At 49.8% G+C, this 14,349-nt stretch overlaps 2 long non-coding RNA genes across 3 annotated transcripts in view; both read right to left on the bottom strand.

Moving 5' to 3' along the window:
- Positions 1-2,749: 2,749 nt before the first annotated feature.
- On the bottom strand, positions 2,750-4,560 carry LOC112477325. Its single transcript, XR_003045414.1, has 2 exons — positions 4,433-4,560; positions 2,750-3,935 (listed from the first exon to the last, which is right to left on the bottom strand). It is a non-coding gene; the product is annotated as an uncharacterized LOC112477325 (long non-coding RNA).
- Positions 4,561-4,615: 55 nt separating this feature from the next.
- The window catches only part of LOC107195451, a 32,726-nt gene continuing 22,992 nt past the window's right edge, over positions 4,616-14,349 (bottom strand). The window contains exons 3-8 of one of the 2 annotated variants that reach the window (XR_001516586.2): positions 12,701-12,862; positions 9,309-9,375; positions 8,727-8,858; positions 7,441-7,529; positions 4,924-5,412; positions 4,616-4,777 (exon numbers count right to left, since the gene is read on the bottom strand). This is a non-coding gene — a long non-coding RNA (uncharacterized LOC107195451). Of the gene's footprint in view, positions 4,778-4,923; positions 5,413-7,440; positions 7,530-8,726; positions 9,376-12,700; positions 12,863-14,349 lie in introns of both variants that reach the window. The other variant, XR_001516585.2, reaches the window with a different exon arrangement.

Here is a 14,349-nt window from a genome sequence, read left to right as displayed (position 1 = left end):
TCACTCTGCCTCCCCCAGAGTTATAGATCACTATCTGCAGACAGAAATCTTTTCTGGGGAGAAGATGTCATCAACGTTTAGAATCCAATATTTACCCTGGCTTTGTTCTGCCTTCACAGAATCTATACTCCATAGCGGTTCTGAGGAAGTCACAACCCTCCCTGCCGGATTGTGACACCTCTGGTCCCCTCCCCCACATTGGCTTTCTATCCAAATGTGACTCGGAGGCTGTCGAGGACCAAGGTGATCAATGACAGGTCCAATCAAAGCCACCCAGATAGGCAGCACGCTCCCCGCTCCTTGATATAAAAGGTGTTTTATTTCTCATCCTTCTGTTTTTGTCACTGAAAGAATGCTTCCATGTGTAGATTAATTAAAGTGTAAACATTAAATATTGATTGATGCATTATCAGCATGGAGCAGTGGCCTCCCGTCTGATTGATTCCTGTGGTGATTTATTGTCATATTTGGGGAGTCATTTCGCTTGATAACCAAGAGGGATGACTTGCCCCCCCAACCCCCGCCACGCTGGCTCCATTCCCCTCTATTATTTTTCCCATTCCCTCCTCTTATTCTTCTAGGTGACATCTGAGTTCCAATAACTAAAACATCTTCATCTTACTGTCGAGAGAAAAGTCTGTGACCTGACATTGTTTTGCATATGTGTATGCCTGTGTGTGTCTCCCAGGCAATTATCAAATCAATTAACAACTTAACACAGAAAATAGCGAATCTACTCACTTCTATGGGACATTTGTGATTAACAGAGCCGCCCTTACCGAGCTCTGTGAAATATCATTATGGGTTTGTTGGCGGAAGGAGGGAGAAGTATAAAATAAAACAAAGACGAGGGGAGGAACACCCCATAGTTCCAGGCCTGTCACTTTTCTGAGGTGTGCGTTCACCGTGGAACTAGAAAATGGAGAAGAAATAAAGTAACAAATCATCTGCATAATTAGTTGTAAATCTCTATAGAAATGAATCGCCATACCACATTTCATCCGATTGACCCACGCAAGATTGCTGTTTGCATAGGTCAAAAATAATCAAACCTTGACTATTTCATATGACTCAACCTTATATATTTAAACTCCCTTCCCAAGTAGAATATGATGGTTATTGTTTGTTCTGTTTTCCAGATGATAAATTTGGCACAAAAGGGGCAAGTCGCATATAGCTACCATTTAATTTTGAGTTTTGGCGTAAACCAGGCATTAATCTAAATGCTTTACATAATTTCCTCATGGATGTTTATGAGGAAATTAGCACCATAGTTCAGTACTATGGCTGAAGACTGTGTTCTCCCAAAATTCGTGTGTTGAAATCCTGACCCCGCAAGGTAGTCATCTCAGGAGGCAGGGCCTCTGGGAGGCGATGAGGTCACGAGGGTGGAGCCCTCCTGAGTGGAATGAGTGCCCTCACGAAAGAGACCCCGGAGGGCACAACAGCGAGGCTGGTACCCAGAAGAGGGGCCTCTGCTGACCAGGCGGGTGCCCTGACCTCAGATTTTCCAGCCTCTAGAACTGTGAGAAATATATACCAATTGTTCGTAAGCCACCGAGTCTGTGTTATTTTGTTACAGCGGCTCAAACAGGCTAAGATAGGTAAGCACTTCCATTTTACCCAGATAGGATTTTCCACTGACCCTCCATTGCCAGCATCCTGTTTGGATGCTGTGCTCAGGGAGCTGAGAGTCTGGTCTCCTGTGAGTCACAAGATTAATTTTCAAATAGAACTAGAAAAGGAAGCCAGCGCTCTGTTTCCCCTTCTACCTCCATCTATGTCCGTGGACATCCCCACCAGTGGCTGAGGGTCCTCCCTCCCAACAGGCCCACACCTCCCACACTCAGGTCTCCATGTCCGTATCGATGCTGCTACCATAGTAGACAGTTTGCATCACCCAGCAAGATGCTTCTTCGCGTGGTCAAGGGTGAGCCCTCTGCTCTCTCCACAATCCCTTCTGTCTTCTTCCCCTGACTCTCTTCCCAAAAGGGTCTGGACAAAATAAAGCATGATTGGCTACGATAGAACAGCTATATTCTTTAGAAAGCTTCACACTCTGCATAGGGCAGTATGTAATTACAAATTATTGATTCGTGGAAAATGTATCAAATGGCGACCAATTCCAGAAAATCTCCTGGTACAAACATATCCCACTGTCGTAAGACTTTTCAATGAAAAGAAAATTAGTTGAAAATGTTTTCTTCCTTTGTTTGTGTGTGTGTGTGTGTGTGTGTGTGTGTGTGTGTGTGTGTGTTGCTATTGGTGGTAGTGTTTGTTTTCCAGCTTCTTGAGTCGAATGTTCAGAAACTGTATTTTCAATGTGATGTTTGGATAAACCCGTGACAGCTATAAGTTGTTCTCTGAGAACTAATTCAGCCGCATCCCACAGGTTTCTGGTACATGGTGCCGTTCATTTCTAAATAGTTTATTATTTCAGTTTTGACTTCTTAATCCTAGAGTTTATTTCGCAAGGTGCTTTTAAATTTCTAAGAGAAAAAAAATTGCAGCATATTTTCTAAAAACATTTTCTACTGTAAATTCTAGGACTAGCTAAATTCCCTTCAATTGTTCTTTTCAAATCAATGTCATAGCTTTTACATTTCAGAGCTAGTCAGTTTCGACTGGGGCTACATCCCACCCCTGTAAGGTGGAGCTGGTAGGACTCACACACGAGGTGAAGGAAGTCCATAGGGCATAGGTGGTTTTTCCAAAGCCACAGAGCAGAGAAAAGACATACTCGAAGGCCTCTTGGCAACCAATGAGAGCTTGTTCCTGTCCCAGCCAGTCCCAACTCCTGATAAGGTTCAGCTTCTCGACAGTATTTATTAAACATCTATAACGCGCTAGGTACTATGCTAGGCACTGGGGGTGCAGCAATAAGTAATCTGGAGTAAAATCTCAAGCCTTCTCGGCATGTCATGGGGAGCTTACTGGCAGGATAATGAGGCCAATGTGTGAAAACAGGTCCTAGAAACAGCAGGGAACCCTGGAATGCAGAGGAATTGTTACTACAGAGTCAAGGAAATGGCAAGACCTCGTCACGAGAACGACACAGCCGTGACTGCTGGGATCCCAGCAATCCTTGCATGCCCCCCTGACCACGTTGCCCTTGGAAACGCCACGTGAGTGGCAGAGCTGCCACGCGCTGCCTCTCTCCACGGCCACCCTGCGCCCTCTCCCCACACGCGGCCTTCTCACCGCCCGTCACCTGGCGGGAGCCTGCCACACCAGGTACGGGGCTGAGCATTCGGACCCAGGGTCTCTTTTCACGTAAACCTGACATTTCTGCCCATTTTACCAATGAGCACACCGAGGCTCAGACAAAAGGCCTCACTCAAAGTCAGCGTCTCGTGAGGGTGAAGTCTGACTGGTGCTCATTCCGGGGACCTACGGTTTGGGTTTTTTTGTCTTTTTTTCCTCATCCTAAGAGCTTTGGGGAAAGACTTAGTGGAATTTCGGTTGGTCTCCTGCCCTTTGGTATCCAGATGTGCAAATGTTGTTGTCATCGTCGTCGTCATCGTCCTCCTCATCGCTACCACGTTGTGAGCAGCCAGGGTCGGTGCTAAGCACCGTAGGTCCATTGGCTCCCTGAATCAGGACAGCGGCTAAATGGCAGGGACTCTGGAATGGGAGGCGCCTGTGTTGAACGCTGGCTCTGCATCTCACCAGCTGGACGAGGGGCACTGGGCGTAGATCTTCGCCTGGTATTGCACAGGAAGTAGATGGCAGTCTGGACTATACCCAGGTCTGTTGGGTCACAAAACCCATGTCGTCCTGCCTCCCAGAGACTGGTCAGGGCCTTCGAACAGAGCCCCTGAGAAAGGGATTCTAACACCCTCAGGGGCTCACAGAGTCCTGGAACTCCACAGGCCCACGGATGATATCGAATACGCCTAAGAAGTCTGAAGCCGCATGGGGTGCACGTCTTGCATCTGTGGGCAAAGAAGGAGAAATTAGACAAATGGACGCTTTTGCATTGGAGCCGATCTTGGGGAAATCGGAGGCCCGGCTAGCCTTCCCTGCAGAGCACGCCGACCAGAAGTCGAATGACTTAGGGAGACTTCCCTCGAAGCGCAGCCTACGACTGCAATCTGACTGTGTCAGGTCTGTCGAAGGCATGCCCAAGCGGGGGGTCGAGGTGGGCAGTGCGGGAGAAGAAGAGATGTGGGTACAGGCTGAGCAAGGCTGGGGTGCGGAGCAAGCTCTAGGCTTGGCCTGTGGAGGTGTGGTCTCTGAATGGTGACTTGTCCCTGAGGCCTGTCTCCTGCTGGGGCCAGCCATGCCCTGGCCGTGGCTGCTCAGGGCAGCACAGATGTAACTCTTTGGGGAAGGTGAGCACTCCGAGCCACTGGCGGCCAGCACTCTCAGTGGCTGGGCTGCAGGTGCCCCGACCCGGAAAGGGAGATCTGGACCAGGGCCCGGCGCTAACCCCGATCAGTCAGCGTGCGTGTCACCGAACCTCTGTGGCAGCCTCCCTGTGCCTCGGCACGGACATCAGGATCACTGCTCTGGGTGAAAATAAAAAGGAGAGTGTTTTAGTGGGTGCTCGTTTTTAAGTTCTGCGGTCCACGCCGCCCCCCCCCCACCCATTGCATGCACATCTCCACCCTCCTTGAAATGTCACCACACACTAGGCCCCCTGAGCAGAGGGCAAGCCGGGGCCCTTTGCAAAAATGGCGGGCCGTGTCCCCACGGTGCTTCACGCTGTTCAGGAGTTCAAGGGCAGCTTGCGGTCTTTTCCTCGAAGCTTTCCCCCATCCTTACTCCAACTTCCCTTTCAATAAGAGAACAAAATTTATGTCCACAGGAAGAAAAACTCAAGTCTCACCCAAACCGACTGTGCTCTTACGAAACAGCCATTAAGCCAAAATATCCCATTTCCGACCTCTGAAGAAACACTTGAGAGAGCAGCGTTCTGACCTCAGCGTTCAGTGAGTCCTAAAACAATGCCCGAGGGGCTCGAGGGTGATGGCCGCCAGCTCAGGAACCTGAAAGGCACGTTCTCGCCGACAGGAGCCCAGCACGATCCCTCCTTCATCTCAAGAAGGGAAATTCTGACGTCCTGGTGGCCTTGTTTCCCCTGCAGACATGTTTCAGACTAACTCGCTGCAAGTCAAACGGGCTGCATTGATTAAAAGGAGGGTCTCCAGGAGGAGAGAGGGCTGCTTTCCCTGTGCCAATGACTTCAGGGGCAAAGGGACACCAGGAAGTGGCTCCTGTGTGGCTGAGGGAGCTCTGAGTAGTGGCAGAGCAGGCCTCAGATCAAGGAACATGACAACAGGGTTGAAAGGCCGGCGAGGCGTCATAGAAGCATTCTTCAGGAAAAGGCGCGAGAATCGCCTTTTACACAAAAGCCGCATCTGTCACAAACTGCTGGTCTCTTTGTCACTATCCAGAAGAAATTATTACCTGAAAGGAAACACATCCGATATTTTACTTTATTCCTCACCACCCCCGCCCCCGCCCCTCGCCCGGCCCAACAGGACACAGTAGACTTCCTCGTCACACAAACTCCTGGACCCTCTTATCTCGCAGGCTCACCTGCTGTTCCAAAAATCAGGGTCCGAAAGAGAAAACCACATCATCTCTTCCTACAAAAACGACCTTGCCATTTTTTAATCAACGAGCACAATTCATCTTCTAATGTTAATGTGTTATTTCCTGAAATTGTATATAGTGGGCTTAGAAAAGTTTGGGTTTCTTTTTTTTTTTTTTTTTGTAATTTCTTTAAATTAAATATCTTTGATAATAAATGCAAAGTAGGGAACAATAAATTATAACTTCTAGGCTGACCAGTGGCTAATTATATATATTATAATTAACTCCAGTTTCCAACACAAGGCATTTATCTTAATAATCAGCCCATGTACATTAGCATATCTTAAAGGGATTTGTAAAACAGGCTTTACTATTGGAAGAGTCATCTGAGCTTCCTGCCCTGGCCCCTGGAAAGGCACAGAATCAGAAGAGATGAAATTACTTTCAAAAGAAGTTTGGGCTAAATATAAGTTGAGAAGCTCAGATTATAGGCATAAAAACCCAGACTTTAAAATATTTATCCTAACTACACCCTCTGACCATCACTAAAGAGGCTTCAGGTTCTAAAAATCTATAATTTCCACGAATCTGTTCAAAATATCTTTAACCCCGCTAGGCTCTTGTGAAGGCATCCGTCGAAATTTTGGGTTAAGATCTGAACTTTACCAGAGGAGAGACAGTCAGAGCTGTCAGGAGACCTCTGACCATTTTCCGTAAAAATCAACAGAGAACCCACTTCGGGCAGCGGCAGGATGCCTGCCACGGATTTCGTTCCTGTCGCTACTCTTCCATTCATTTTAGAAACGTGATGACTTCTCTCACACTCAGTCCCCTGAGCTCTTGGGATTATAAATAAGGCCAGGAGGGCCCGCATGGGCTTTCGGAGACCGTTTTCTGCCAGCTTTTTGAAAAATTCAAAGTTTTGCTTTCTTGATCTGTGAGGGTTCAGGGATGCAGCCTAAGAGCACAGGACTCCCCACTCTCTGCCTGCACCTGAGTCTCTTAGCGACCACGCTCCCTCCTCCTAGGGCTTTTTCTCTGGGGCTCAAGAGTTAAGCCTTTTGATACAGCTGGTAATCCCAGCTCTGGCCATTATCACTGCATTCTCCAACTGTCCCTGGGTAATTGTCCAAAGGGACTTAGAAAAGTCGGACCCTCCAAAGGCGCCAGGAAGGTCGAACTGCAACAGAGCATGCCCTGATTTTATCCGGGAGATTGATGCGCAAATCGCCTTGATTTCGATTTGGCACCGGGGTTATAAAACGCACTTACAGTCACCGATAACATGGGAGATCAGGCACAGGCGTGGGGCACTGTGTTTTATATCCTCGGTGGAGTTTTCCCTATGCAGCCATAAATCAGCCACAAAGGGGGCGTTTGGTCCATGCTACTAGACAGCGAGAAACACAGGGGCGTGGGGATGGAGACGTTTTGGAATTGGGAGAGGCTTGAAACCTTCATCTGGTATCAGGGCCACCCGGATGTAAGTCCGCAGAGGGCACAGACCACAGCAGGTGCTTTGGGGAAGACGCAGAGGAGCCCGCGGTCACCCAGTGAGAAGTGTGTGCTGTGTCCTGTGTGTGTGCATAGATGTATAGTTCTGAGCACCCCGGCAAATTCAAAACCTTGAGATGGGAGAAAGAACTACAAATTAGGAGGCAGAGTCTTTCTAATGCACATATTTCTGCCTGGAAAAAGAGGGTAATGCCGTACGTAGTAAGTAGAGAGGGAAACGAAGTAGTCCAATCAGAATTCCACACTGGTTGTGGGATCTTTGGCAGGAGCTACTGCTGTGTCTTTCCTGCCTCCACGAACGGCTGACATCAAATTAATATATTTTCAGAAGAAAGCAAAGCTCCACCATACCTTCCTCCTCTCTCTAATGAACCCCCCAGTCACCTGTAGGACTCCCAGCCAGAGGGCATATGTCCTCGCTCCGTAGGGACATCCATCAGGGATGGGGGAAGGTGGGGGAAGGTCCGACATGCCTGGTGGAGAAGAGAAAAATCTAGGTCGGAAGAAATATAGACAGAAGCAATCATTCGCACTGTTTTTTTCTGGACATTTTTAGTCTGCTAGAGCTTCAAGACTTCTCCCTTCATCTAAAGCGAGTAAGAAAATATCTAATGAACAAGATTCCTCTGCTTGGCGTTACCCAGAGAGCCCTTCTTCCCCAAGTAAAACTGAAACGAACGGGCTGAATTTTCAGGAAAAATTTATTCCACTTAACACGGCTTAAATTTTCCTTCAATTTAAAGAAAAACTGCTTCAAATCCCATACATGCGTAAGCCTTTCGTAAAGTGTCACATTTGTATTTCGGAATGCCACGGAAGAATGACCAGGATGTGTGTTTGAAATTTAAAAAAACTAGAAATATCCACACCTCATGCTTGCAAATAACCCCTGGGGTGGTGTTTGCCAAGCAGGAATTAACAGAATATCAACCCGCGTTTTACTTTCTCTTTTAATTTAAGTGAAATACACACACATCTTTCGTAAAGTGTCACATTTGTATTTCGGAATGCCACGGAAGAATGACCAGGATGTGTGTTTGAAATTTAAAAAAACTAGAAATATCCACACCTCGTGCTTGCAAATAACCCCTGGGGTGGTGTTTGCCAAGCAGGAATTAACAGAATATCAACCCGCGTTTTACTTTCTCTTTTAACTTAAGTGAAATAGACACACACACACACGCACACACACACACACGCACCACGTTTTTTTAACCACCCTTTCTGTAGTGATATCAAGTTAGAAAAATAAGTTACAAAATGAAAAATGCATTTCGTACATCGAGTTTAGAAAGGGAAGAATCTCACAGATTCTTCAAGCTCAGAGTGGAAGGTAATTTATGTTTCTCATTTCTGGCTTCATTGTATCCAAAGTAAACTGTTCAACAATTGTATACAATTTAAACCAGCACAAAACAAAAGAAAAGAGATAAAGGGAAGCTCCCTGCTGCACTTTGCCTGAGGTTACAGTGTCAACTTGAAATAGCAAAAAAAAAAGAAAAAAAAAAAGGAGAGAGAGAGAAGAAACAAAGTAGGAATCACATTCTCCTTCCCGAAGGCCGAGGCTGTGCTCAATGATTAGCGAGAGAAACCCCAAGCTCCTGTGTGCCTGGTCCTCCCTTTCTCCCATCACTGTCCCCTACAAGGCAGTTTTAGGGGCACGTGCCCACCTGTGTGTGGAACAAACCAGCCGAAAGCCAGGAACAGTCTCTCCACCGAGGGTCCCTCGCTGACCCAGCCAAGTGGGCTCCGGAAGCGTGCATCTTTCCACTCCCAGATGACAGGGACTTTTCCAGATGATGCTGCCCAGAGAGAAAAGACAGAATCCGAGAAGCGAGCACAGGTGGAGACGGCCCAGTTGGTCCCCACCAGGCCCAGCGCTCCTGCCTTTGGTCTTCCGGGGAACCTGGGCGGCTACGTGGGTCCCCAGCCGAGGGGCAGGAAGCTGACCTGCTCGTCAAATGTGTCACTTAGAACAGGAGAAGGAGTGCGGTACATACTTTGAGGTGCTGGGGCTGGACAGGGGACAGGAAGTGTGAGGCTGATGCTGGAGCACCCCCATGCAGGATGGGATTTGCTGTGCATCTGTCTTCCCTTCCTCCGGAGGGGACAAAGGGACCTGCTCTAACCTACTCTGATCATGGCCACAGTGAGCCGTGAGGCCTGGGCAGTTAACCTGCCAGGACCTCGGTTTCCTCACCGGGAAAGGTGGTGATGACCTCGTGCTTCACAGTGCAATTCTGACGAGATACCTGAGCATCCACCAGGCTCGGCCACCTGCAAGCTCCATCACAGGGAGGCGACGCTTCCTTCCAGTGCCTGTACCCACAAATGAGGGAACAAATAGTGCCTGGTACCCTCGAGATCAGGCAGGCGACAGAGATACTGCTTGTCAGTCCTTAGCTCCGTGCCAGGCACACAGTAAAGCCCAATGTAAAACAGGTTTGCTTTTACCTTGGTTTTCAAAAATATTATTTAAAAAAGAACGGGGTGACTCAACTTATTTGAGTGCCACAACAGTATTACTCCTACGAGGATCTCTCTAATACATTTAGGGGACACGTGAACCCCAGAGGACCTCGATCAATGCCAGTTTTGTGCTGTGAAGGTTACCAGACGCCACGAGGCAGATGGAGTGCCAACCACCCACGCACAGATTTACTAGCCTTTTCTGGGGTGAGACCCCAACATCGCCAGTGTCGGGATCAGAGAAAAGGCAGCTTGTAAAGGGGGCTTTGGGAAGCTCTGAGGGAAATGCTACGTGGCGGAGCTCGCGAATGGCCAGTGGACAATCAGGGCTTCGGCCTTTAAGTCCTGGTGACGACATCGTACATACAGGTTCCAGGAGCGCAGAATCGAAAACCCCATGATGTGGTGGGCCCGGGAAGCAGCATGAAATTGGGGGACGACGAAGCCCCTGGTGACGTTGAAGAAGCAGGTCTAACCTAATACAGTACAATCTGTATCGTTTTGACGTCTCAGCCCAACCAAATCGATCGATTTGATGGCGTAAGCGGAGCTTAGAACATTTCATCCCTGCACCAAAGACTTAACACAGCATTCTTTATCGACATTATATTTGGACTCGTGGAATTTACGAAGCTGACCCGCGTGGATGGAGCCCTGGGTGCCAGGGCTGTAGAGTGAGCCGCTCCCACTCGGGGCTCCCCCTGTGCTGCCCAAGGTGGGACCCCCACTAGGACAGGCCGGGATGCACGTCACACGTCCGCAGTGGCTCGTCCGGCACACACGCCGCCTATACCTATCAGAAGGTGCGTGTGTGTGTGAGCGTGTCCTGCTCTCGCTGTCCCGTCTGTCTGGCATCTTCCCGCCCCCTCCTCTGTCTCTCTCTGTCCGCAGGACTCCCCACCTCCCGCAGACACCATTCTTGATAATTATAGTTTATCGATCTCCGGTGTGTGCGGCCCCCGGCCCTGTTCTCCATCTCAATCCAGCCACCCTCTCGTCCATCACAGCCTGCAGGTCTCAGGGGGCAAAGTGCTCCAGGATTCCACCCAGAGAGAAGGAGCTGCTGCCTGGACCCAGGCCAAGAAACCTCTGCGAGGTGGGCCTGGCCCCGCCCCTACCCACTGCCCTCCACCACCCGCCGAGGCCTGGGGGCTTAGTCGGGGAGGGGGGGGCAGCTGAAATAATAATCATCACAGTGATCACGTATGGACACACACCACATGCCAGGCGACTTGTAAGTGCCACTCCCAGGCACAGCGTCCACACCCTCTCAAATACCTCCTGTTCATCACTACAGGTGAGGCTCAGAGACGTACAGGGCTCGCCCAAAGCCACACCGCTGGGCCCTGAACCCTGAATGCACACAGATCCCCATCCGTCCCCCGCCCACCAGTGTGAGTAAAGCAGATGGCACGAGGTGAAGAAAAAGTGCCCCCAAGATGCTGTTAAAAAAATGCCCCTGAGACTCTTGTGCCTGGCAGATTCCCCGCCCCTTGCCACCCAGAAAGAGAGGGTCCCCAGCCAGCCTGCACCCCCGCTGCAGCTGCTGGAGGGGAAAAGAACCTGGCTCCCAGGCTGTTTACTTCTCAGCCATAAACAGGAAAGCCATAAAAGAGGCCCCTCTTGGTCAACTGCTGGGGGATCCTCTCTCTCCTCTTCCTTTTCCTCCCCGCCCCCCCCACCCCAGTACATGTCCCCAGGCGGAATGAGTGTTTCCCTTAGAATCAGGCCACCTCCCAAGGCTCTTTGTCCTTGGGCCTTAAAGTGCCTCCCCTGGGCTGGGAATTCCCACTGTGAAAGGAACTCCTGAGCAGAGAACAGGGAGAGCCAGCGATGGACGTGCAGTGACCTCCCCCAGCCTCCCCTGGACCGCCTAATGTTTTTTTGTTTTGTTTTGTTTTTTTTAACTAATGGATGAGTAGAAATGAACCATTTCTTGAAAAGAGAAAACTGCCCTCCTAAAAGAAACCTGGAAAGAAAGAGACGAGGACTCTGATCGGTGAAGAGAGAAGCCACGAATGAGAATGTAGACAGCAGGTCTCGTAGAATCATCTCGATCTCATTCTTTCCCGAGAGATTCCAAAAGCAAACAAACGCAAACAAAGAGATTCGCCAGCCAAGCAGGGTGCCACGTGGACCCCTTGGAGGTGCACAGGGCTCGTGGCCTTGGAAAGCCTCTGGAAGTCCTGCAGGAAAAGGCATCGCTTCCAGGTGTAGGTCTACTTGGTAAACGCCATTGCCTACGAGAGTCTATTTCCACAGATGGCCCGTTTCTTCTTAGGGCAATTCAGGCTCCTCTCCTTTTAACGCACGCGGTCAGATCTTCTGGAAACGCGAGTCTCATCTGACCGTGACTCTCTTCGTCGCAACCTTAGTGTTAAGAGTCGCGTCGCCATAACGTCCTTAACAGCTCTTAAGGATGAGCTGAGCCCCACAGACGGAGCAGAGACGAGGCAGAGGGAAACCCCTCAGCCGGGATTTCTCAAGGAACGGCCTCCCTGGGGTCCGAGCAGACCTCCAGTTTCCCTACGATGTGACAGACGGCCTTCTTTCTTTGGCTCAGTGGCACTCAGCCCCGTCCTGGTCCATCCCGCATACTCATGGTGACAGAGTCACCATGTCACACGGAATAACGGGTGTTTCCTGGAGGCGTACTGCATCCCTTTAACGAGGCGGGGCTCAGGGGTGCCGCCCCCGCCTCGAAACCCAAAATCCACCTGCAACTTTTGACTCGAGTTGGCCTTTCACGTCTCCAAATTCCACATTCCCGTTTGGGGACTCTGTGAATGGGGGACGCAGTGGATACAAAAAGCCGACTGTATTTACTGAAGAAGAAAAAAAAAATCCATAACGATCCCCCTCACAGTTCAAACCCCCGTTGCTCCAACTCCAACTCTCTTCGTGGGTAAGGCCGACAGCCTCCTAGCAGAACATCTTCTATGTGAGTCATCCTGAAAAATGGATGTGACTCTCTCTATCCCCAGCCACACGCCAAGCCCTTCGTCTTACGGCATGAAACCTCTCCGGGCACTGGACATCTTCATGCCTGCCATCCTTCGTACCAATCCATCCGCCTCCCCCGCACCCAGAGCCTTCCAGACAGACCGCAGCGTCTACACGCACCCTCTTCTCCGCCCGCCACCTGACAGCCCTGACTACGTCACTTAGCACATACCCGTCACCGGCCTGAAGTTCAGAGTTTTGTTTCTTTGTTTGTTTGTCTGTTTGATGGGGAGTTGGATGTTGTCGGGTCTCAAAGTGGCCAACCGAATCTAGTAGTTCACTGATATGATGGCCTCCCCATGTTCAGGAAAAGAAAATGACCTCGATCAGTGGCCTGCGGATAAGAATTGGGATTTTACTTGAAAACTCTGGATTTACAGGCTCCTTTTAAAAAAAAATCAGAAGATCTGGCAGCGATTGGCCCACATTCCTCGTTTACAGCCATCAGCCGGAGCCGAGGAGCTGCCTCTAGGTCGGATGAATATCTTCAGTTTACTAGAGTCCCCATCATTCGCGGTGTCACTGGGAAACTGAGACACAGCCATTCATCAAGGTCCACCACGAACCAGCCGTATGATCTTGAGTAAGTTTCTAAACCTCTCTGTGCCTCGATTTTTCATCTTGAAAGTGGTGACAATAACACCCTACCGATATCAATTAGGTTAAGCTAGGTTTACTATGGTTAAAAAAAAAAACAAAAAACAAAACAAAAAAAAAACCATCAGCCTGCAAGATCTTAGTGAATTAATATAACAAAAGCTTATTTCTCACTCACGCTCTGTTTGCTACAGGCGGACACAGGGCGGGGGGAGGGGAGGGGTTGCTCTAATCACGGTCATGACTCAGAGACTCAAGGCAGAGGAGGCTCCACCTGAGCACACACTCCCATCCTCAGCCCAGGGCCTGTGAATGCCGGGGTGCGGGAGGAGAATGGGGAACACACGCTAACTCCTAAAACTGCCACGCGGAGCCGACACGCACGAAGTTTATCTACGCCCCACTGAGCAAAGCAAGTCACATGGTCTTGCCGAACTTCACAGGGGGCAGAAACGTGCAACACTAGCGTGTGCCGAAGAGAAAGAGGGAAACTGAGGCAGAGTTGCTACCACCAGCGGCCTCCAGGGCTCTGCACCTGTTTTGATATTTGTAACTTCAAGATAGAGACTGTCGCGATAAAACGGCTGAGCATAGTGTGTGGGTGTGCGTGCGAGTGTGTGTGAGTGAGTGTGTGCGTGTGTGTGAGTATGAGTGAGTGTGCGTGTGTGTGCGTGTGTGCATGTGAGTGTGTGTGAGAATCAGTGTGTGTATATGTGTGCGTGAGTGTGTGTGAGTATGTGTGTGTACGTGTGTGCGAGTGTGTGTAATGAGTGTGTATGAGTGTGTGTGTGAGTGTGTGTGTGCATGTGAGTGAGTGTGTGCATGTGAGTGTGTGTGAGTGAGAGTGAGTGTGTGAGTGTGTATATGTGTGCGTGAGTGTGTGTGTGTGTGTGAGTGTGTGAGAGTGTGTGTGTGAGAGAGTGTGTGTGTGTGTGAGTGATTATGTGTGTGTGTGTGTGTCCGTGTGTGTGGTTTTGGGGGATCCTTGCATGGAAAGTCAGGGCATCTGTGACCTTGAGGAAGTCCTGCCCCTTTGTCAGACCTCAGCCTCCACTCGTGCCCATGGGGAGGTGGTCCTGGATGACGTGTCTGCTCCACGATGCTAGGTTAGGGGGCTCCTTTAAGAGCACCAGGGGGAATGCTGGTTGCAGCAAAGAAAGTGGACTAACTGTACAGGCGGTCCCTCCCCCGCCCTCCCCACCCCCACCCCAAACCACCCCCCTG

This window comes from Pteropus alecto, unplaced genomic scaffold (genome assembly GCF_000325575.1).
Source record: "Pteropus alecto unplaced genomic scaffold, ASM32557v1 scaffold123, whole genome shotgun sequence".
NCBI classification, from domain to species: domain Eukaryota; kingdom Metazoa; phylum Chordata; class Mammalia; order Chiroptera; family Pteropodidae; genus Pteropus; species Pteropus alecto.
Note: the sequence above shows the minus strand (reverse complement) of the source record. Positions and strands in the feature narration are given on the sequence as shown.